This window comes from Mercenaria mercenaria, unplaced genomic scaffold (genome assembly GCF_021730395.1).
Source record: "Mercenaria mercenaria strain notata unplaced genomic scaffold, MADL_Memer_1 contig_3629, whole genome shotgun sequence".
Classification (NCBI taxonomy): domain Eukaryota; kingdom Metazoa; phylum Mollusca; class Bivalvia; order Venerida; family Veneridae; genus Mercenaria; species Mercenaria mercenaria.
Window position 1 is genome coordinate 8,600 of NW_026461786.1, and position 24,326 is coordinate 32,925.

General features: G+C 37.0%; 1 long non-coding RNA gene across 3 annotated transcripts in view; it reads right to left on the reverse strand.

Annotated features, from left to right (window-relative positions):
• Nucleotides 1–532: 532 nt before the first annotated feature.
• LOC123550098 (uncharacterized) overlaps nucleotides 533–24,326 on the reverse strand; it is a 34,811-nt gene continuing 11,017 nt past the window's right edge. For 2 of the 3 annotated variants that reach the window (XR_008369297.1, XR_008369298.1), the window contains 6 exons: nucleotides 23,601–23,783; nucleotides 18,108–18,286; nucleotides 14,981–15,136; nucleotides 10,748–12,373; nucleotides 1,900–5,067; nucleotides 533–1,645 (listed from right to left, as the gene is read on the reverse strand). This is a non-coding gene — a long non-coding RNA (uncharacterized LOC123550098). The remainder of the gene's footprint in view (nucleotides 1,646–1,899; nucleotides 5,068–10,747; nucleotides 12,374–14,980; nucleotides 15,137–18,107; nucleotides 18,287–23,600; nucleotides 23,784–24,326) is intronic. The other variant, XR_008369299.1, reaches the window with a different exon arrangement.

Genomic DNA, 24,326 nt, shown 5'->3' on the forward strand with positions numbered 1-24,326 from the left:
CTTTTATGATCCTAGACCCAAGTGTTCTTGAGTTATCATCCGGAAACAGATTGGTGTACATTCCGACCGACCGACATCTGCAAAACAATATACCCCTCCTTCTTCGAAGTGGGGCATAAATATTGGTGCAAGAGTTATGCACCTTGTGTTATAAGATGTGGGTGACAATGCGGAACAACTACTTCAAGTTTGAATCATATCCATTTCATAATAACTGAGATAAAGTGAAAATGCATCAAAATTAACCTTAAATTCTAAGTAAAAGGGGACATAATTCATAAAAAATTGGTACCAGAGTTATGCACCTTGTGTCACATGATGTGGGTGACAATGTGGAACAACTACTTCAAGTTTGAATCAAGTCCATTTAGTAATAACTGAGATAGAGTGAAAGTGTATCAAAACTTTAAAGGGGTAAACTTCAGTAAAAAATCTATGTAAAAGGGGGGGGGGGGGGGGGGTAATTCATAAAATATTGGTACCAGAGTTATGGGCCTTGTACTATATGATCCATTTAGGAATAAATGAGATAGAGTGAAAGTGCATCAAAACATTAACCTGAAATTCTAAGTAAACAAGAGCTCGTAGAATACGAAATGTCCCCTTGATGAATTCAATAATTGCACAAGGAACAGAAATTATTTGGTCATTGGATACAAAAGTTCTACTGTTCTGGGTCAATGTGACCTTGACCTTTGACCTATTGAACTCAGAATCAATAAGGGTCAACTGCTGGTCATGACCAACCTTCCTGTCATTTTTCATGATCCTAGGCTTAAGCGTTCTTGATTTATCATCCAGAAACCATTTAACTGTTCTAGGTCACTGTGACCTTGACCTTAGACCTACTGACCTCAACATGAATAGGGGTCATCTCCTGATCATGATCAACCTCCCAATCAAGTTTCATTATCCTAGGCCCAAACATTTTCAAGTCATCGTCCGGAAACTCCTTCGAAGGGAGATAATTAAAAAATATTGGTGTGAGAGTTATGGCCCTTGTGCAATATAATGTAGGGATGCGGAAGGACGCTGACGCTGGGGTGAGTAGGATAGCTCTCCATATACTTCATAATGTCAAGCAAAAAACACAATTTTAGAGACAAAATCAAAATTTTATATTATCTTTCGTTCTATCTTATCCAGATATCACAATGAATACAAATCACTAGAGTTCTCTCCAATAAACTATAGACACTAAAAATACTAAAAGCACAATTTAGTATTTCAAGAAGTAACACATTGTTTATGCTGTCTTCACTTACGAATGTATACATTACACACTGACTTTTCCTATCTAATAAGTTCATGAGATGAAGAGAATGTTGAACATATAGAGTGATAGTTCATTTTCACAGACATCAAGTTCTGAATGGTTTCCAGAGCTGTGTTGTTCCTGCTGTCAGCCTGTATCTTCCTCAGTATGCTGAAGGACGGCTCTGGATCAGCACTGCTGTGCGGTAGTGATAAGAGAAGTAAAGCCATTTTACTCAGTTCAAGACACCTCTCCTTTCCAGTGTGGACCTTCACTTCCCCGATAGATGCCCAGTATGTCTCTAGTTGATCTGGTTTGGTCAGTTCAGTAAGTTGACCTTCATACTCATCAACCTGGGAAACACTAACAAACCAGACAAACAGATGGCAACTGCAACAGAAAGAAGGATATTTAGCAATTATGTTTCAACTAAAGAAATTGAATAATAAAGTAAAATAATGTTTGTTCCATCCCTACTGCATCCCCTTCCAGGAAATGACAAAATGTTGCTGCTTATCAAAAGTAGCTGCTTTATCAAAGTAGCTGCAGTTTTTAATGAAATACCTCTCCTGGAAACTGTTGACAGACTGTTTAATATATTTTGCTAGTTAAAATAAACTGGAAAGCTTAAATTATATACTGACCTTCTTCAGGTGTGACAGTATCCCTTCGGTCTGGTTTCAGGAAGCTCAGTGACTGAAGGGTAGCATCTTTAAATGGGAACTTGGTAACCATAGTAACTATCATAGATGATCTGCACATCACTTAAATATACCATAACATGTATTCAAACAACAGTCATCCATTTATGTTGAAGTGAGAAATATAGGACTGAAAAAATGTAACAAGCCATGACAAAATGGTCCCAAATGACATTTTCATAGAAACTGAGTTTTTCACATATTCTGAACTGTAGATGTGTCCTTAACATAAATTCAAAATTTTAGACCTGCATGTTTAAAAATAACAAAATTACAGCATTTTTTTACAATACTTCCCAATCGCAAACTTGCACTTTTTGTTTAATAATAATGACAAATACTAAAATCATGTACTTTCATCATATATATTTTAATTTCATATTTTGTCATCAATATCAAAAGTATTTAACATGATTAGCACAGTTGATAATGCCTACTTGCTATAAATTGAGTATAAATATGCTATTTCATATTCAAACAAGAGTGCCAGAATGTCACAATATACGCCCGTCACAGTAAATTTCTTTACACTAGCACCTGTATTTGCAAATGGAATTTTAATTTTCTAGTTGTTTACAATGTTTTTTTTTTTTTAGAAATTATTGTAATTCTTTTATTTTTCTAAGTCCACAAAAAAAATCCTTACCAGGTAGAGATACCTTAAAATACACCCAAAATTTGAAAGTAACATCAATGTTGTACCACAGAAAAGTGGTCTTGGTTTTTCCCTAGCGTCAATTATAAAAAAGTTACAATGTCAGTTATTTATAGTAACAACTAAGGGAAGTTAATCTTTAAAGAGAGAGAGAGAAGAAAAAAAAAAAAAAAATTAAAAAAAAAAAATTACAAGTCCATATAAAAATCCTAACCAGGTAGAGATAGCTCAAAATACACCTCAGAATTGGATGTAACATGCATGTTGTACTACAGAAAAGTGGTCTCGATTTTTCCCTACGGCTTGTAATGAAAAAGTTACAATATAAGCTATTTATAGTAACAGCAAAGGAAAGTAATTCAAAAGAAGAGACCAGTGCATGACACTCCGTCTCATGATGGTGTACAATTGTGCCAAGTTACATCAAAATCCCTCCATGCATGAAGAAGAAATGCTCCGGACAAGGTCATTCTTGTATCTGACCTTTGGCCTCTAAGTGTGACCTTGACCTTAGACCTAGGGACCTGGTTCTTGAGCATGACACTCCGTCTCATGCTTGTGAACATTTGTGCTTAGTTGTATCAAAATCCCTCAATGCATGAAGAAGATATGCTCCGGACAAAGTTTTCATTCTTGCATCCTTTGACCTCTAAGTGTGACCTTGACCTTAGACCTAGGGACCTGGTTCTTGCGCATGACACTCCCTCTCATTATGGTGAACAAATGTGCCAAGCTACATCAAAATCCTTCCATGCATGAAGAAGATATGCTCCGGACAAAGTCATTCTTGAATTTTTCATTCTTGTATCCTTTGACCTCTAAGTGTGACCTTGACCTTAGACCTAGGGACCTGGTTTTTGCGCATAACACTCCGTCTCATGATGATAAACAATTGTGCCAACTTTCATCAAAATTCCTCCATGCATGAAGAAGATATGCTCCGGACAAAGTCATTCTTGAATTTGACCTTTAACCTCTAAGTGTGACCTTGACCTTAGACCTAGGGACCTGGTTCTTGCGCATGACACTCCGTCTCATGATGGTGAACAACTGTGCCAAGTTTCATCAAAATCCCTCCATGCATGTAGAAGATATGCTCCGGACAAGGTCTGTGGACGCCGCCCGCCTGCCCATCCGCCCGCCAGGGGCGTTCCCATAATACGTCCCGTTTTTCAAACGGGCGTATAAAAATTGTCATAATTCATGTTTCCATAGCAACAAAATACAACAACTGCTTTAAATGTCAATTCAACAGACATTTCAGCCTACATTTGATGCAAAAAAAAGAACAACCTAAATTAAAATATAATTATATACGTGAGTTCTCTAGAAGAACAAAAATTCATGCTTTTTTTCTGATTTATATTCATCTCAAAAATATCTAAAGCGATTCCATAAACATCTAATATCTGTAATGTGTCATTCAATTTCAAATGTAAGATGCATTGCTCAATGACGGTGTCAACTGAAATTTAAAAGTTTTAGTGATGATTATATACATGTAACATTAAACTGTTTACATAATTATAATTAAAAGTCATATTACTCTGGTATGAAAGCAGACATACTCAATATTCAAGTTCTGTTTCCATGGCAACAAAATTTCTTAAATAAAGAATTCATTTTGACATCTATTTCCTTCATTTTACATAAATTTTCAAGTAAAAGTATCAATTCAAAAATATTCTTCCTGGAGGGAAGTTTTTTTTCAACTTCTATCTTCCTGGAGGGAAGCTTTTTTTTCAACTTCTATAGTTGCATAAAATATATGTTCACTAAAATATTTAATATTTAGGTAATTACTTCAAATGTAGAAAATCATCATTAGATATATTTAACTTTGATTAATGTATAAATCAACTGTGTATGTAGAGCTACAGTACTAAACAGTAAATTTGCTGGAAAATCTTCCAGTGTTTTAGAGGAATTTCACATTTATACTGTGTATAGCCTTACATACATACAGTGTGTTCTATATTTAACCAATGCATAGTACTGTTGACACCATAAACTTGTTAATTCAATGTATACATAAAGTACATGTAGCACTTGTTCATATTCAAATATATGAAATTTGGGTATAGTACATCGTTAAAAATTCAAAAACATTTTCACATTAATTAAAATTTCAGAAAATACAAAATAAGCCAAGCTCTTTCTCTGTATTACTTAAAATGTTAAACATTTTTTTCCATTAATTCTTCAATTTAAATGACTAAGTTCTCAATTTTAATGGCTTTGGCACTGCTGGTTTTGAGCATACATTGCTATTGCTGCAAAGAGGCGCTATTTCATTATACAGGCACCACTGTCGACTGGCATCCAGCTCAGGAATGGTAATACAGCTGGGGAATTTACTCGTCATACCGACCCCCTGCCTGAAAATATTAATCTCCGTCTCTCTGTTGAAGTTACAATCCTTCAAGAATACCATACCAGGTCATGCAGAAGACATTCTGTAATGATAAATGTATCAAATATTTAACACAAAGAAACAAGTGAATGAAGTACTGCCATGCAATACAAAGTCCCCTACTGGAAGGCACCTAATTTTCTCTACTGCAGTATAACATAATGAACTGATATCTGTCAATGATGTATAAACAATATTGTACAACATAAAGAATATGTTATAACAACACACTTGGATTAAAATGTGCATACATAAAAAGCCACAGTTGTTTTCATATTGAATTGTTTTGGCCGATTATAAAAAAGTTATCATATAAGTTATCTATAGTAACAACAAAGGGAAATAATTCATTAAAAAAAAATCTATATAAGTCCACAAGAAACTCTTTACCAGGTAAAGATAGGTCAAAATACACCTAAAAATTGGATGTAACATGCATGTTGTACCACAGAAAAGTGGTCTCGATTTTTCTCTATGGCCAGTAATAAAAAAGTTACAATAAAATCTATTTATAGTAAAAACAAAGGGACGTAATTCTAAAAAACAAGGGTGCCTCATGGTGGTGAACATTTTGTCCAAGTAACATCAAAATCCCTCCATGCATGAAGAAGAAATGCTCTGGACAAAGTCATTCTTGAATTTGACCTTTGACCTCTAAATATGACCTTGACCTTAGACCTAGGGACCTGGTTCTCTGTCTTATGTTGGCGAACATTTGTGCCAAGTTGCATCAAAATCCCTCCATGCATGAAGAAGAAATGTTCCGGACAAAGTCATTCTTGTGTCTGTCTCTAAGTGTGACCTTGACATTAGACCTTGTGCCTGAATTCTGCGCATGACATGTCTCATCTAGGCGAATATTTGTGCCAACTGTTATCTAAATCCTGTTTTGCATGACAAAGTTATAGACCGGACAGGAAAAAAGTCCTATTGACCTTTGATCTTAAAGTGTGACCTTGACCTTTAAGCTAGGGTATGGGTGTTGTGCATGACATGTCGTCTCATCATAGGGAACATTTATGCAAAGTTATATTGTAATCCCTTGATGAATGACAGAGTTCTAGATCGGACAGGAGAAAAACCTTATTGACCTTTGACCTCAAACTGTGACCTTGACCTTTGAGCTAAGGGTCCGGTTTTGCACATGACATGTTGTCTCATCATGGGGAACATTTGTGCCAAGTAATATTTAAATTCCTTCATGGATGGCAGAGTTATGGACGGGACAGGACCTTTGACCCCTAATTGTGACCTTGACTTTGAGCTAGGGGTCCGGGATTTGCACATGTCATGTCGTCTCATCATGGGGAACACCTGTGCCAAGTGATATTAAAATCCCTTCATGAATGTCAGAGTTATGGACTGGACACGAAACAGACCCTGTTCATGCTGTGTTAACATTTGACTACTAAGTGTGACCTTGACCCTTGAGCTAGGGGTCTGAAAGTTGTACATGACACATTGTCTTATTATGAGGTACATTTGTGCCAAGTAATATTAAAATCCCTTCATGGATGGGAGAGTTATGGACCGGACAAGAAAAAAGCCCTGTTGACCTTTGACCTCCAATTGTGACCTTGATCTTTGAGCTAGGTGTCTGGGTTTTGCGCAAGACATGTCATCTCATCATGGGGAACATTTGTTCCAGGTAATATTAAAATCCCTTAATGGATGGGAGAGTTATGGACCGGACAGGAAAAAAGTCCTGTTGACTTTTGACTTCCAATTGTGACCTTAGAGCTAGGGGTCCAGGTTTTGCGCATGACACGTCGTCTCATCATGGGGAACATTTGTGCCAGTTATATTAAAATCCCTTCAAGGATGACAGAGTTATGGACCGGACACGAAATTGAGGACGGACAGTCCAGTACTTTCAGTTAGTGGGCCAACACCCAAAGAGCTATTTTTAAGGGGCCAACAAGTGTCAACAGTGGCCCCCAATAATCTGCTGATCAACCAAAATGGCCCCTTAAGGGTCTCCCCCCACTAGTTTCGGGCACATTGTGTAATGGGCCATTTCTTCAAAACACAATTTTTACCTCCCCTGAGGCCCTGCGACTCATTTACAGCAAAAAACAAAGGGCTATGGCCCCTTGCTTATAAACGGCCCCCTAGTCACCTCTGGGCTACTAAAATGGCCCGTTATCCCAGTTTAGAGGCACAGATGGACGGACGGACGGACAAGTGCATTCCTATAGTCCCCGAAACTGGTTTTCAACCAGTAGGGGACTAATAACCTTTTTTCAATCCTAATCAACAGCTATCCATAAGACAGCCCACTTGATTATTACATTAAATTACATATAAGAATTTTATTACAGTAATGACATCTTTTTATGAAAAATTTCAACCACATATTCTACATCAAGTATTTAGGGCCATGACTTTTATCTCATTTTAACAAATAATTCTTTAACCTGGTTAAGAAAAAAACAGAACAGTTACTGTATTACAACACGAAAAGAAACATAAAAGGTGGTATCTTAATGTAAGTGGCCTCTTTACAGACATGATCTCTGCAACAAGTTTTATCAAAACTTGATTATTACTAAAACAAGAGGGCCATGATGGCCCTATATCGCTCACCTGAGTACCATTGCTCTTAATGATAAGATTAAGTTTTGACATAGATTACATAGGCATACACATTAAATATCATCAGGTTAAATAGTTTCTTGTAACAGTCCCTTTTGACCTATGGGTCAAACCAAGTTTGAGGGTGCTAGGCTCAAATGCTGCATTTTTGTACTAGCATGACTATTCCTTACCCTGGAAGACATAAATAACATGTAAAACCAATCACATTAGATGCTGCTGAGATATATTCATTTACACAAAATAAAGGGAGGTAATTTGTCATAAATTCAGTCAAAAGTTATCTACCCTGATTGTCCGAGTCCATCTGATGGCATAAATGAAATTTCAAATCAGTATCTTCATTGATTACTGAGATACACCCATTTTAATTTGAAACAAGGCAGTCTGAAAGAGAGCTAAATCCCCCGCCACTGCTATGGATAGTTAAAGGGTAAAACCTTTGATTTTAGCTGTGACCTTGACCTTGAACTGACATGGCTGACTCATGTATTCTGCACAACGTCTTGATGAGGTGATCATTTGACCAAAGTTTCATGAAAATCCTTCAAGGGGTTTAGGAGATACAGAGCTGAAACCTTTGACCTTCAGTTGTGACCTTGACCTTGAGTTGACATGGCTGACTCATGAGTTGTTGATGAGGTGATCATTTGACCCAAGTTTGATGAAAATCCTTCAAGGGGTTAAGGAGATATAGAGTGGACACCAAATGGAAGGCTCAAACCTTCAACCCTTAGTTGTGACCTTGACCTTGAGCTAGCATGGCTGACTCATAATTTCTGCACATCGTTCTGATGAGGTAATCATTTGACCCAAGTTTTATAAAATTCCTTCAAGGGGTTTAGGAGATATAGAGCAGACACGAAATGGAAGGCTCAAACCTTTGACCTTCAGTTGTGACCTTGACCTTGAGCCAACATGGCTGACTCATAAGGTCTGCACATCGCCTTGATGAGGTGATAGTTTGACCCAAGTTTGATGAAAATCCTTCACGGGGTTTTGGAGATATAGAGCGGACACAAAATGGAAGGTTCAAACCTTTGACCCCAAGTTGTGACCTTGACCTTGAGCCGGCATGACTGACTCATGGGTTCTGCACATCGTCTTGATGAGGTTATCATTTGACCCAAGTTTTATAAAATTCCTTCAAGGGGTTTAAGAGATAGAGAGCAGACACAAAATGGAAGGCTCAAACCTTTGACCTTGAGTTGTGACCTTGACCTTGAGCCAGCATGGCTGACTCATGGGTTCTGCACATCGTCTTGATGAGGTGATCATTTGACCCAAGTTTTATAAAATTCCTTCAAGGGGTTTAGGAGATATAGAGCGGACACAAAATGGCAGGCTCAAACCTTTGACCTCAAGTTGTGACCTTGACCTTGAACCGACAAGGCTGACTTATGGGTTCTGCACATTGTCTTGATGAGGTGATCATTTGACCCAAGTTTCATGAAAATCCTTCGAGGGGTTTAGGAGATATGGACCGGACACGATTTTGTTACGGACGGAAGGACGGAAGGACGGACGGAAGGACGGACGGACGCAGACCATTCCTATAATCCCTCCGCCACGGCAGGGGATTAACAAAGGGAGGTAATTTGACATAAAATCAGTCCATAGTTATCTACCCTGATTGTCTCAGTCCAACTAATGACAAAAATGAAATTTCAAATGCTTACAGAGATAAATCGATTTTTTCATTAAAATCAGGGAAGGTAATCATGTATTGGTATATGCATGTAGAAGATACAGAGTACAAGCCTTATAGATATATTAGAAAGTATTCATATCGATAAGCGTTCAATCAAGAGTTATCTAACATGACTATTTCTGACCATGGAAGACATAAATAATGTTTCAATCAATCTCATTAGAAGCTGCTAAGGTATATTCATTTACATAAAAAAATAAAGGGAGGTAATTTGTCATAAATTCAGTCAATATGTATCTACACTGATTGTCCAAGTCCATCTGATGGCATAAATGAAATTTCAGCTCAGTATCTTCATTAGTTATGGAGATATACCCATTTTGATTTGAAATAAAGGGAGGTAATTTGCCATAAAATCAGTCCATAGTTATCTACCTTGATTGTCTCAGTCCAACTAATGACAATAATGAAATTTCAACTGAGTCCTATCAGTACTTACTGATATAAATCGATTTTTATTAAAATCAGGGGAGGTAATCAGATGTCTAGGTCAAACTGATGACATACATTAAGTTTCAAAACCAATATCATCAATAGTTGCAGAGATATAACCATTTTATGGAAAAGTACTGACCTTGACCTCAATGTGTGACCCAGCAATGGGAACTGATATCTTATTGTGATTTAACTGTGTGCATGATTTCTAAAGTTGAATGTAAAATGCGGCATTTATCATGTTCACATGGTAAAAATTAACATATTTTGGCACTTTCAATGTTCATTCAGGGGCCAGAACCTATGAATGGATCTGACAGGTTAGGGTTAGAGTTATTATGCAAGTTTGTATCAAATCAAACCATAAATGAAATCTCTATATGGCTGCAAAAGCCGAAATAGCAAATTTTGGCCTTTTAAGGGGCCATAACTCTGGAACCCATGATGGGATCTGGCCAGTTTTCGAAAGGAACCGAGATATTATGACAATACAAGTTGTGTGCAAGTTTGATTAAAGTTGATTGCAAAATGTTGTCTCTATCATGTTCACAAGCCAAAAATAGCAAATTTTTGCTCTTTAAGGGACCATAACTCTGGAACCCATGATGGGATCTGGCCAGTTTTCGACAGGAACCGAGATATTATGCCAATACAAGTTGTGTGCAAGTTTGATAAAAGTTGATTGCAAAATGTGGTCTCTATCGTGTTCACAAGCCAAAAATGGCAAATTTTGGATGTTTAAGGGGCCATAACTCTTGAACCCATGATGGGATCTGGCCAGTTTTCGAAAGGAACCGAGATATTATGCCCATACAAGTTGTGTGCAAGTTTGATTAAAATCAAATATAAAATGTGGTCTCTATCGTGTTCACAAGGAAATTGTGGACAGACGGACGACGGGCGATCACAAAAGCTCACCCTGTCACTACGTGACAGATGAGCTAAAAACATAACTGCTTAAAGAGGCTCAAGCCAAATATACCTAAACATGTTCAGGACTGAAATCTGTATGCCCGGCCTCCATCAGGTTGTACACAAGTCATCATGTAGACCCATCATTATAACAAGCCACATTCCATAACTAAAACTAGAGCTATCACTAAAGGTGATGAATGGACCCCCCGCATGCACTGACACAGTACATTGCAATTTGACGCACACAAGATTGCATAATTATATAGACTGTATGTATACAGTATAGTAACAAAAAACAAAGTCCCATAACTGTGCAGAATATTTATCTAAAAGAATGTAACATGCACCATGCACAACTAGGGTTTGTACTGATCACTTGTGTGAAGTTTCATTAAATTGTGTGCAAGGGTTTGGTAGATTAGGCACGCACAAGATTGCATATGCAGACTGTATGTACATAGTATTTTAACAAGAAACAAAGTCCCATAACTCTGCAATTTTTGTCGCTGAAAGAACCTAACATGCCCCATGCACAACTACTGTTGTTACTGATAACTTGTGTGAAGTTTCATTAAATTGTGTCAAGGGGATGAGGAGAGATGGTGCGCACAAGATTGTGTCTATGTATATAGTATAGTAACAAAAAAACAAAGTCCCATAACTCTGCAAATTTTTTTTCTGAAAGAACCTAACATGCCCCATGCAAAACAATTTTTGTTATTGATCACTTGTGTGAAGTTTCATTAAATTGTGTCAAGGGGATGAGGAGAGATGGTGCGCACAAGATTGTGTCTATGTATATAGTATAGTAACAAAAAAACAAAGTCCCATAACTCTGCAAATTTTTTTTCTAAAAGAACCTAACATGCCCCATCCACAACTACTGTTGTTACTGATCACTTGTGTGAAGTTTCATTAAATTGTGTCAAGGGGATGAGGAGAGATGGTGCGCACAAGATTGTGTCTATGTATATAGTATAGTAACAAAAAAACAAAGTCCCATAACTCTGCAAATTTTTTTTCTAAAAGAACCTAACATGCCCCATGCACAACTACTGTTGGTACTGATCACTTGTGTGAAGTTTCATTAAATTCTGTCAAGGGGATAAGGAGAGATTGTGCGCACAAGATTGCGTCTACGGACAGACAGACAGACAACCTGAAACCAGTATACCCCCCCTTACAACTTTGATGTCGGGGGGTACAATAAAGGTATATTTAAACAATGAATTATTTGAAAGTAGCAATACTGTAGTCCTTAGAATATAACATAGCATCACTTTATTAAAACCATTAAATGCTAGCTACACAGTTGAATTTCTAACATATACAGCTAAATCTTAATAAAGAATGTTGTGTAAGTATGCAATATTCAAATTGTAAATCAATGTTTGTCAGTGGAGATATGATTTTTCATTTACATAAAAGTATGCACATTATATATATAAAATGGAAAGCAGTGACTTTCCAAACTGAAGTGTATGATCACACTGTGAAATTAAATATTTCAACATCAAATTCTGTGTACTTAATAAATATTTCTTCTTTAACTTATTATGTCTATATGTAATTAAAAATTCTTTTCTCCATAGCCATGATGCTTGAAGTGATGGTGGACCATATACCACAGTGTTTGCTCCCCTTCCAACAGCAGTACTGTACTTTTCATACACTAGGTAGAAAATCTGAGAGCCTTAAAAACAAAAACAGTTTATAAGAAATGTATTCAATTTCTCATCACAAATGGAGTGTTCATATTTTCTTATTGATAATGTTTCACAACAGCTTGCATTTATCAAATTAAATTCCAATTCACAATCAATGCTTATTATATACAGTGTGACCCCAACTCCAGCTGAAAAAATGGCAAACATGTATACAAAAACGCATATTTTCACCTTGTGACATGCCTAGCTTAAAAAGTATTCGATATAGATTCATGAAACCTTGCATGAGTCTTAATCATGATATGAACTTGCGCACCTCCTATTTTTCATTTGGGTCTGCCCCCTATTTGCAGAGTTATGGTCTCTGAAATAGTAAAAAATGCACATTTTCACCTTGTGACGTGCCTAGCTCAAAAAGTATTTCATATAAATTGATTAAACCTTGTATGAGTCTTAATCATGATATGAACTTGCGCACCTCCTATTTTTCATTTGGGTCTGCCCCCTATTTTCAGAGTTATGGTCCCTGAAATAGTAAAAAATACACATTTTCACCTTGTGACGTGCCTAGCTCAAAAAGTATTTCATATAAATTGATTTAACCTTGCATGAGTCTTTATCATGATATAAACTTGCACACCTTCAATTTTTCGTCTGGCTCCGCCCTCTATTTTCAGAGTTATGGCCCCTGAAAAAGTCAAAAATGCACATTTTCACCTTGTGACATGCCTAGTCAAAAATGCACATTTTCACCTTGTGATGCACCTAGCTCAAAAAGGATTTCATATAAACTGATTAAACCTTGCACGAGTCTTTATCATGATATGAACTTGCACACCTCCTATTTTTCGTCTGGCTCCGCCCCCTATTTTAAGAGTAATGGCCTCTGAAATAGTCAAAAATGCACATTTTCACCTTGTGACACGCCTAGCTCAAAAAGTATTTGATATAGATTCTTCGCATTTTCTATCCAATATGCAACTACGAGTAAGAATCCAAGTTAATTATGGTGTTAAAGTAATCAATGGTTTATAGTAATGACCTATGCTATGAATTTTATCCACAAGATCATGCCTTTTTGCAAATTTTCGCAACTGACTTGCAGTGAGAACTCCTCAGAGTGCACATGTCGGAAGTGGTTGAACAGGAATAGCGCTTAAACGAGCAGGGTTTGGTGGGGAAATTGTAGTACCGGGGTAGCACTTTAAAACAGGTTTTGAACCATGTGCATGATATTTAACCAATATATTGAATAAAAAACTTACGCCCAGATTTATAATTTTTGTTTACTTTTCCACTTTCATTTTTGAGATTGTAACGGGAGCAAAATGACGTAATGCAATCATGTGATTGGGCACACTGATATAGCATACATTTTTATCATAAAGCAATGCAGTATTTTCAATCCCATTTCAGGGATTTACAAAAAGTTCAGTGAAAACTAGATGCCCACGGGCAACATGTCAAGCCCGTCAGCTGTCAAAAGGACTGGGAGTTGCACACGACAATTGAGGCAAACATTTATGCCAAATAAAAAAAAGATTGCAAAAAGTTACAATGTCAGTTATTTGTATTAAAAACAAAGGGAAGTAAATCTTTAAAAAAAAATCCAAGTCCACACAAAAATCCTTAACAGTAGAAAGAGGTAAAAATACACCTTAAAACTGGATGTAACATGCATGTTGTACTACAGAAAAGTGGTCTTGATTTTTCCCTACGACCAGTAATAAAAAAAAGTACAACATAAGCTATTTATAGTAATAACAAAGGGAAGTAATTCTAGGTTCTTAGGCATGACACTCCATCTCATGATGGTGAACAATTGTGCCAAGTTACATCAAAATCCCTCTATGCATGAAAAAGAAATGCTCTGGACAAAGTCATTCTTGTATCTGAAATTTGACCTCTGTGACCTTGACCTTAGACCTAAGAGCCTGGTTCTTGCGCATGACACTCCGTCTCATGGTGGTGAACATTTGTGCTAAGTTACATCAAAATCCCTCTATGCATGAAGAAGAAATGCTCCAGACAAAATAGTCATTCTTGTATCCTTTGACCTCTAAGTGTGACCTTGACCTTAGACCTAGGGACCTAGGGACACTCCGTCTCATTAACAATGGTGCCAAGTTACATGAAAATCCCTCCATGCATGAAGAAGCAATACTCTGGACAAAGTCGTTACTGAATTTGACCTTTGACCTGTAAGTGTGACCTTGACCTTTGAGTCAGGAACCTGAGGTTTGCGCATGACACTCCGTCTCACTGAGCTTAACATTCATGGCAAATTTAAACAAGATTGCTCCATGCATGTCAAAGTTATGGTCTGGACAAACAAATCCGAATGCACGCACGAACATACACCGAACAGCCATTTGGACAACTATGTCTTCGCTTCCACAAGCGGGCTCGACAAAACACCATAGAAATTGTAAAGGTGTCACTGTTAATTCCAATGTAAAATGTGCACTGTAAGCCTGTAACTTTTATCCATAGAGTCATGATTTGTTTGAAGACTGCGAAATTTAATTTAGTGATATATGGAATTTCAAAGTTAAAACTGATATTGAAAAAAAAATGCATTTGAGGATACTAACACTAATATGAATGTAAACACTAACTTTAAAATCTTATACCTGCATGAGGATTCACAGCAACTCCAAAGAATCTGCATTTATGTGTTGGCTTAAAATACAAGGACCCTACATGCTGAGCATAGTATGGGCACAATACTTGTTGGACATTGTCAAAACTGCAGTGAACCTTTATATCTTTTACTGCTGGAGGTTATCCTGAAAAATATATACAAAGAATTTTTCATTTATTTAGTAGTCTACCAGTACTGGCAGTAGTGAGAATGAAAAATAAAGTAATTTTTATTGCAAATTGCATGTAAATTTCAGGAGGTCTATTTTAGTTGCTTTTACAACAAAAAGTGACAATTTAAAACATCACTTATCCTGTGTTACTGTACTATTCTTTTTCAATTGTCATAGATTCTACTGTATGTAATGACCATGTAATTATTCACATCTGTGACAGTTAAAAAAATGTAAAATATCTTACAATATTCCTGTTCATTTATAATTTCTAGACAGAAAACTTCCTACAGAATGTACTTAATGTAGTAGATGCCTGACTGCCTTGGCAACAAGTATATTCTGCCACAATGAAAACTGACAAATATACAGAAAAGATATTAAGTATTTGACAGCAGATAGTGGACGCATTGGTCGAGAGGGCTAAGATGCTTTCCTACGAAGGTGAAGGCCCCTGGTTCAAATCCTGGCTACTCCTATTGCGGTGTTCTTGGACAAGGCACTTTATCACAATTGCCTCAGTCCACCAAGTTGTAAATGGGTACCAGCAATTTGCTAGGGGTGAGGTATAATTGGTTTTAACTGTTCTTAATATAGGGTCGCAGAAAAGCTCTATAGAGCTTATGTTAATTGTTTCACCAAGTGGCGGTAAATAAAACTTACTTTTACCTTTATCGAAATGTCAACATGGCCATATAATTCTTCGCCTCCAGTTCTTAATCATCTTTGATAAATCAATAAACGAAACGGTCTGTCCTTTCTTCTTTGAATTAAACTATGAATAAATTTATAACAAGAGGGTCATGATGACCCTGTATCTCTCACCTGAGTAATATGAGCTACATGTTTCAAATGTCTAACTGATGATTTTTAGAATTTTTTTTGAAGATTTTCCGTTGTACAATCAAGTAACCCCTGGGGCGTCATGATTTGAACACAGATTGTAGAAGTCTACTAGGCAATGTTACATATCAAATATCTAAGATCTAGGCCTTCTGGTTTATTTTTAGTAAATTTATGAAGATTTCCCTATGTACAATCAAGTAACCCCTGGGGCTGGGACAATTTGACCTGGGGGGTCAAGATTTGAACAAATTTTGTAGAGGTCCTCTAGGCAATGCTACATGTGAAATATCTAAGCTTTAGGCCTTCTGGTTTATTTTTAGAAAAATTTGAAGATTTTTCTATGTACAGTCAAGTAACCACATGGGGCAGGGTCAATTTGACCCCTGGGGTCATGATTTGAAAATTTTTTGTAGAGGTCTACTAGGCAATGCTGCATGTCAAATATCTAAGATCTAGGCCTTCTGGTTTATTTTTAGAAATTTTTTGAAGATTTTCCTATGTAAAATCAAGTGACCCCTGGGGCGGGAACAATTTTGACCCCGGGGGTCATGACTTGAACAAATTTTGTAGAGGTCCACTAGGCAATCCTACATGTGAAATATCTAAGCTCTAGGCCTTCTGGTTTATTTTTAGAAAAATTTTGAAGATTTTCCTATGTAAAATCAAGTGACCCCTTGGTTGGAGTCAATTTTGACCCCGGGGGTCATTTGAACAAATTTTGTAGAGGTCCATTAGGCAATGCTACATGTCAAATATTTAAGCTCTAGGCCTTCTGATTTATTTTTAGAAAATTTGGAAGATTTTTCTATGTACAATCAAGTAACCCCATGGGGTGGGGTCAATTTGACCTCGGAGGGTCATGATTTGAACAAATTTTGGAAAATTTTGAAATACAGGTATGAAATGGTGGGCTCTGTGCATTTTTTGGTCTAAATTTTTAGGTATGGGAAGAGGTTTCCAAGTCACATTAGGGGGGTCAGGGGGCTGTCACCCTGGAAAATTCTGAAACACAGGTATGAAATGGTGGGTTCTGGGTGTATTTTTGGGTCTAAATTTGAGGTATGGGAGGAGGTATCCCAGTCATTTTAGGAGAGTCAGAGGGCTCCCCACCCCTTTCTGAAAATTTTGAAATACAGGTACAAAATGGTGGGCTCTGGTGCATTCTTTTGGTCTAAATTTTGAGGTATGGAAGGAGGTATGCCAGTCATTTTAAGGGGGTCCAGGGTGCTCTTCCCCCGGAAAATTTTGAAATACAAGTATGAAATTGTGGGTTCTGGTGCATTTTTTGGTCTTAATTTTGAGGAACTGGGAGGGGTACTTTCCTATTTTTCGGGGGGCCAGTGTGTTCTCCCCCCGGAAATTTTTGAAACACCGGTATGAAATGGAGGCCTCTGGTGCATTTTTTGGTCTGAATTTTGAGGTAAGGGAAGAGGTATCCCAGTCGTTTCAGGGGGTCAGGCAGCTGTCCCCCTAGAAAATTTTGAAATACAGGTATGAAATGGTGGGCTCTGGTGCATCTTTAGGTCTTAATTTCTAGGTTTGGGAAGAGGTATCCTAGACATTTTAGGGGGGTCAGAGGGCTCCCCCCACCCCCCTGAAAATTTTATGATCCTAGGCCTAAGCGTTCTTGAGTTCTCATCCGGAAACGGATTGGTCTACATTCCGACCGACCGACATCTGCAAAACAATATACCCCTCCTTCTTCGAAGGGGGGCATAATTAACCAAACAACCACAGACACCCAAGATTATCACAATTTGCTTGTTTAGGTTTAGTGCCATCTTTCAACAGTATTTCAGTTATGCAACAACAGGCAGTTAACCTAGCCACTGTTCCTGGATTCTGTAGCAGTACAAACCTGTTCTCAGCAGGTAACTGCCAACTTCCCCTACAAGAATAAGAGGTGGAGGGGGAATGACTTCTGACATATTGTCTTTTATCAAATCATGGAAACATACACTTGGGATCAAACTCACAACCCCATGATATGTAGATCTGTGCTCTCCCTATTGAGCTAAGCCTCTGACAAAAAGTAAAACTAAAACTGTATCTTCAAATGCAACAAATTAAACAACATCTAATTAATCTTAATAACTACCTTCATCTGAGTGTGTAAGTGGCAGTGATGCAGTAGGCTGCTAGAAGGACCTGTTATCTTGCTCACAAGCTGTACCAATTTACGAGAGTACACTGTTGATGTGATCTGGAGGTCAAACTGCTGACTTGTTACCTGCAGACCAAACACGGATGTAATACTGTAGCTTGTTGAGATTTGTTCTGTAAATTGAAGTATGTACTAATTATTTGTTATACTGATCATAGTTGCAAGAATCACATAAGAGATACGGAAATTCCACAAAAAGCAGGTTTTACCATTATTTCAGCTATTCTGTAATTAAGTTGAAGGATGATGACAGCAGGATAAAACAAGCAAATTTGATGAATTAGTATCTCCCGCCGAAAGGGTTTGTGGTGAGGAATGGCAAAATAATATATATACGACAAGGATGTTACTAAGAAGCAAATAATAAGGATTAATATTCTTGATTAATCTAGTTTATTCTGGTTACAATTTCTTTCTGGAAAGGTGGTAACACATATACAGAAGAAATATATAATTCAAGTGACGCTTAGATCGTTTCCATGGATATCTTGCGATATTTCACGGGACAGAAACCAGTATAAAAGGTCATGTGACCGCCGTATTGTCACGCACAACCGATATATTATTAGCTGAAGTAACATAAACCCAAACCACACCCTTGAGAGTTGATATTAATTTGGTTTAAACCCGAGCTCTGTTTTTCCTGTTTTAATAACGATTATGGCATATTCTGTAGCCCAGTTTTTATATATAATTCAGTTCATTGTTTTACGGACATGAAGCACACATGATTATGAGACATGCAAGCTACCACACCAATTACATATACAGCTGAACTGCTACATATTATGGTTAATCAAATACGGAACAATACGGAACTGGATAGCTCACAACGATTGGATTTACTTAGTGAATATAACTTGTCTGGATAAACATTACAATTACAGTTCAGTGTGGTTTGAAAGCCGGTCTTGTAGATGTATGCGTACAAGTTTTCTACTGTTTCAAGTGAAATATTAATTTTACACGCCATGGGAACTTTGGCAATATTGGAATATATGTTGTGAAATTCTTTCTTATATCTGAGAAAACTGAAATAGATTTAGGGTTTAAATATGACAAACATTAACTCTAGAAATTTATGTGTAGCTTCATATGTACTATATATGATAATACTGTAAAAGATCATATTTGTTGATTCATGCTCAATACATGTCTATTGATATTACTGATGTATGTCATTTGATTTAATCATCACTTTGTCATTCATATTCAACTGCTCATTCCATCTTCTTTCCCTTTCTCTGTTATGTCTGCAGAAAATTCTTGTGTTTGGAGGCAATTGAGGGTATCAGATTGGAACAGGGGCATTAAATATAATATTCAAAATCTTTTTTTGCATACACATGAGTCTCCAAGCCTATCAGAGCTGTTAACTTTAAAGGCATTGGCCTCATGTGGCTAAAACATTATAGATTTTTGGGACTTGGTTTTGGTTTAAGAACTGGCCAGAGTGAAAAGGGCTTGCCGTTCTTATAGTAACTCCCCCGTTTTTGTAGGAATATTTCGTAGTAGGTATACTAGGAATTACACAACGTTGCGCCAGTGGTTCTATATTGGTACCGGTGGGGTACCTGGTGTTATTATGGTACCAATGGGGTACCTGGTTTAATTATGGTACTAACGGAGTACCGGGTCCTATTACGGTACCAACGGGGTACCTGTTTATGAAATGGTACCGAACAATTAAAGGTCAATAACTCTTGAATTTATAAAAAGAAATCCGGATGAAATTGTGTGTACACAACCACATTATGGTGATCTAAATTCAATTTAAGTTTCATAGTTTTAAGTCAAATATATCACAAGTTATGAAGAAGAAATTGCCACATTTATAGTGACCATATGGTTAACACTAGAAACTTCTAAGGGCCATTACTCTGGTGTTACTTGGGCATTCTGACTGAAACTTAACGGGCCGCCTAACTTCATAGTGGTAAACATGTATATGAAGTTTTACTTAAATATTCCCAACCACTTCCTAGATATGGCTCCGGACGGACGGAAAGACGGACAATGCCAAAACTATATCCCTCTGACTTCTTCGGGAGATAATAAAATATTATGTAGGATTTATACAATGATAAACAAAGGACATAAATGTGAATTATAATCCGGAAAAATTCTTTTCTGGAACATAAGGAACAAGAGGACCATGATGGTCCTGAATCGCTCACCTGTTCCAACATGACCCAGTTTTGAACTGAGTATGACGTCGTTTTTTTTCTATTATTTGACATAGTGACCTAGTTTTTGAGCTCATGTGACCCAGTTTTGAACCTGACCTAGATATCATCAAGATGAACATTCAGACCAACCTTCATACAGATCCCATGAAAAATATGGCCTCTAGAGAGGTAAAAAGGTTTTTCATTATTTGACCTACTGACCTAGTTATTGATGGCACGTGACCCAGTTTCAAACTTGACCTAGATATCATCAAGGTGAACATTCTGACCAAATTTCATGAAGATCCATTCAAAAGTATGGCCTCTAGAGAGGTCACAAGGTTTTTCTATTTTTAGACCTAATGACCTAGTTTTTGACCGCAGCTGACCCAGTTTCGAAACTGACCTAGATATCATCAAGATGAACATTCAGACCAATTTTCATACAGATCCCATGAAAGATATGGCCTCTAGAAAGGTCACAAGATTTTTCTATTATTTGACCTACTGACCTAGTTTTTGAAGGCACATGACCCAGTTTCAAACTTGACCTAGATATCATCAAGGTGAACATTTTGACCAATTTTCATGAAGATCTTGTGAAAAATATGGCCTCTAGAGAGGTCACAAGGTTTTTCTATTTTTAGACCTAATGACCTAGTTTTTAACCACAGTTGACCCAGTTTCGAACTTGGCCTAGATATCATCAAGATGAACATTCAGACCAACCTTCATACAGATCCCATGAAAAATATGGCCTCTAGGGAGGTCAAAAGGTTTTTTATTATTTGACCTACCGACCTAGTTATTGATGGCACGTGACCCAGTTTCGAACTTGACCTAGATATCATCAAGGTAAACATTCTGACCAATTTTCACGAAGATCTATTCAAAAGTATGACCTCTAGAGAGGTCACAAGGTTTTTCTATTTTTAGACCTAATGACCTAGTTTTTGACCGCAGCTGACCCAGTTTCGAACTTGATCTAGATATCATCAAGATGAACAATCAGACCAATTTTCATACAGATCCCATGAAAAATATGGCCTCTAGAGAGGTAACAAGGTTTTTCTATTATCTGAACTACTGACCTAGTTTTTGAAGGCACGTGACCCAGTTTCGAACTTGACCTAGATATCATCAAGGTGAACATTCTGACCAATTTTCATGAAGATCTTGTGAAAAATATGGCCTCTAGAGAAGTCACAAGGTTTTTCTATTTTTAGACCTACTGACCTAGTTTTTGACCGCACGTGATCCAGTTTCGAACTTGGCCTAGATATCATCAAGATGAACATTCTGACCAACTTTCATAAAGATCCCATGAAAAATGTGACCTCTAGAGAGGTCACAAGCAAAAGTTTACGCATGGACACACGGACGACGGACGCTGCGCGATCACAAAAGCTCACACTGTCACTTTGTGACATGTGAGCTAAAAACTACATTTGTGCCCCTACGCCCTGTCCACGACTCTAGGTGTAATATTTTTTAAAATTATATTCAACACAAACTTATAAACATTTTTATGTGTATTTTTCACTAAGTCAAGAACCAGTATTCAGTCTAGCTGAGTGAAATCTGAAAATGAAAACCAGATGCACAACTTCACATGCTATATAACAATCCCCTATTAAAATGCTTTATGTCTCTAAGTCAAAAACATTCTGAGAAACAAGGAGCACAGGCTTTTATACCTTTTATGCATATTTCGGACTTAATCAAGGGCCATCTAAAAAAAAAACTAAGTGCACAAATTCACAAGCTGAGCAATATTTCTAGATGGTTTCAAGATTCTAGTGCAACACAAACTTTTAAGCATTCAATGTGTACTTTTCACTTTTCATAATGGACCATACCTCTAGTATGGCTGAGTGAAATCACAGACAGAACACCAGGTGCACACCTTCACACACTGTATAACAATCCACTATACCTTTATGAATACTTTTTGAGATACAAAGTCATGTGACACAAACTTGTATGCCATTCATGCTCATTTTTGACTTAATTAAAGGCCAAAACTTGGGTCTGACAGACAGAAATCCCAATTAAGAACCTTGGTGAACAACTTCACATGCTGGATAAGTAAGTTTTAAGACAAATGCAACATGAACTTCTAAAATTATTTTCAAAATCAGACCAGCGGTTTATGAGGAGCTGTTGTTTGAAGATTTTTCTACTTTTAGCGCTGGCAATGTGGAACACAACAGTTTGAACAAGTTTAGAAGAACACCACCCTGGAAGCATCAAGACAAAGTTTCATCAACTTTCACCAAAGGAGATGTTATCTCAAGAAAAGTGTGGCTGGACAATGTGATGCAGAACAGAAAGAAGCCAAAGTGTGAGGGATCACACTAGCTCATGCCTGAGCACTTTGTGCCTGGGGGTGAGCTAAATGGCTACAGATTTTATTAAAATGTGGCCAAATTTCAGCAATTTAGCTTCAATTTGGCAGTTTCTCTCAGAAAGTGGCTACAACTTTCTGAGGCCCAGCTGAGGCCCTGCATGGCAACCAAAATGCTACAGTGAAATTTCTAAATTACTGGCTTTTGGGAATTACTGACTTTTCAATAACAACATATTGACAGGCTGTAATTTAAATCTTGCTATAAACAGATATAGAAATTTACACAAGGCAACCAAAATGCTACATTAAAATCAGATTCTCTACAATAGTGTTTGATTTGATTTTCAATATAAAAATTTCTGACTCCTTAGTTCAAAACAATTGTATCAGCCTTGACTATAAAATGAAGAACAGCAGAATTTCTGTGTTTACATTAACTTTTTGCTGTACATGTGTTACTAAAGTTTGAAGCAACAGCGGTCGGAATAAACAGGACACTCTACTTAGTATCTCAATACTGAAATACTGTGAAATCATTAATATTCGTTGGGGACTAATTTTCGTGGATTTCGTGGTTGAGTCAATCCACGAAATTTAATCCCAACGAACAAGTAAAATTCCCTTTCATTTTATGTTCAAAAGATTAAATCCACGAATTCATATCCCCACGAAATTGCCGTTTTGACCAAAACCACGAAATTTCATGCCCATGAAATTTAATGATTTCACAGTAGCGTATATCTGAGTTAGCTAGAGCTATCACTGAAGGGATTAATACCCACTGCAATACTGTTTTCTCTGAGGAAACAAAACATTACATACATAAGAGTGAAGTTTTTTGAACTGACAAGATATTTTGACTCAAACCACAAAATTTAATGGCCATCAAATTAAATGAAAATACATTACCATTATGGGGTTTTGAGTAAGGCTCACAGTCAGAGTTGTATGCAGCAGTGAGAAGTTTCTGTACTCTATGGACTGTGGTGCTAGACACGTTCAGATGACACTGACCAAACACAAACCTTGACAAGGCATTCTCTTGTACAAACACTGTCAACTCATCCTAACTAGAAACTGAGGACTTGCTACCTGGAATAGATTAGGTGATTTTCTTGTTCTATTCAAATTACTGGGATTATTGTATGATATTTTTAAACAGTATTTTGAAGTTATAATTTAACCTGCTGTTGTTCATATAATTTCAAAATCTGCTTTTATTCCTGTAACTTCAAATAAACATGCTTTAGTTTTGGACCAGTTAGGATATGTTACTACAAACATAGAAACAAGAGGGCCATGAAGGCCCTGTATCGCTCACATGACCTACTGACCTAAAGATCATCAAGATTAACATTCTGACCAAGTTTCATTAAGATATGGTCATAAATGTGGCCTCTAAAGTGTTAAATAGCTTTTCCTTTGATTTGACCCGGTGACCTAGTTTTTGACCCCACATGACCCAGATTCGAACCTGACCTAAAGATCATCAAGATTAACATTCTGACTAAGTTTCATGAAGATACAGTCATAAATGTGGCCTCTACAGTGTTAACAAGCTTTTCCTATGATTTAACCTAGTGACCTAGTTTTTGACCCAACCTGACCCAGATTTGAACCTGAGTTATAGATCAC